This window comes from Octopus sinensis, linkage group LG8, assembly GCF_006345805.1.
Source record: "Octopus sinensis linkage group LG8, ASM634580v1, whole genome shotgun sequence".
NCBI lineage: Eukaryota > Metazoa > Mollusca > Cephalopoda > Octopoda > Octopodidae > Octopus > Octopus sinensis.
In genome coordinates, this window is record NC_043004.1 from 10,667,754 (window position 1) to 10,669,240 (window position 1,487).

Consider the following 1,487-nt stretch of genomic DNA (forward strand, 5'->3'; position numbering starts at 1 on the left):
CTGCTGAACCTTCGTAATAACCACTAGACTCATCCAACTCTTTACGAAACCTCTGCTCTGTCTTCAGGTTCACACCCAAACACTCTGAAATGTTCGCATTCGAGCTTCCTGCGCGAATGCCAAGCCGTAAAGCATGTCGTTTCCAAATTTCTGGCAGAGTAAAATGCGTCATGGTGCTGTATTGCTCACAGAGAGTATCCAACTGCTGGCAGAATCGTTAACAAGCCGGACGAAATGCTTAGCAGTATTTCGTCTGCCGCTACGTTCTGAGCTCAAATTCCGTCGATGTCGACTTTGCCTTTGATCCTTTCGGGAGCAATTAAATTAGTACCAGTTACGCACTGGGGTCAATATAATCGACTTAATCCGTTTGCCTGTCGTTGTTTGTCCTCTCTGTCCTTGTGGGCAGTAAAGAAATAAGAGAATGCCCAATTGTGTAATTGACAAAAGAAAAAACAAACAATGTGCATGCGCAAAATTAAATATAATATTGCGACAATTTACCCATCGCAAACTTTAGTAGTTGGAATATATAGATTTGATATTGTATCAGCTGGTCATAGACTGAAGGTATCAGATCACAAAACAAAGAATGTCCAGGGAAGATTTGAAGCGAATGGGTATGGTTTTCAGCAGTAGAGACAAGAACTTAAGTGGCATTTTAAGATTTTTAAACAATAGTCTGCCCTTGAAATATTGATGCTTAGAGATACATACACGGTATCAGATAGATATATAGATAGGTATAGGAACGAATGCTGTGGGTAGAAAAGATTGGGTCAATCAGGTTTAAAGAAAAGATAAAGAGTGGTAAGTTTAACTTTGCTTTGAGACAGGTTATAAATATTTAGGTTCTTACTTTGAACTTCCATATAAATTAAAAAAATATTGCATGCCACACATATACACATACTCACACACATGCGTGCCCCTTCTTGTGTCTCATGGTATGAGGGTGCATTAAGTCAGAAATTATTTGTCAGGATAGGACAGACTGGAGGACTGCTATCCGCAATGGAGCCAGCTCCTACGAGGAGAACAGACAACAGAATGAGGAGATTAAACGCAAGAGAAGAAAGGAGCGTCTTCAAGATGCTCGACCGGCACCGACCATCCTGTGCAAATTCTACCCGCGACTCTTTCACCACCGACTTGGACTCCAAAGTTACATTCGGCACAAGCATCTGCCGAGGAGACTGGATGGAAACTGGCAAACCCGATGCTCGGAGCCGACGATATCAATACATATATATATATATATATATATGCGTGTGTGTGTATGTGTGTGTGTCTGTGCGTGTGTGTGTGTGTGTGTGTGTGTGTGTGTGTGTGTGTGTGCGTGTGCATGTGTGTATATATGTATATATATAATTATAAATAAGGGCAAAAGAAAAAAATTTCTGTGACGATATGATGAAAATAGGACTTTAGATCGTCTAACCATACAATATTTTCACTGTAAATAACAGCATGTGTGAAACGAGGAA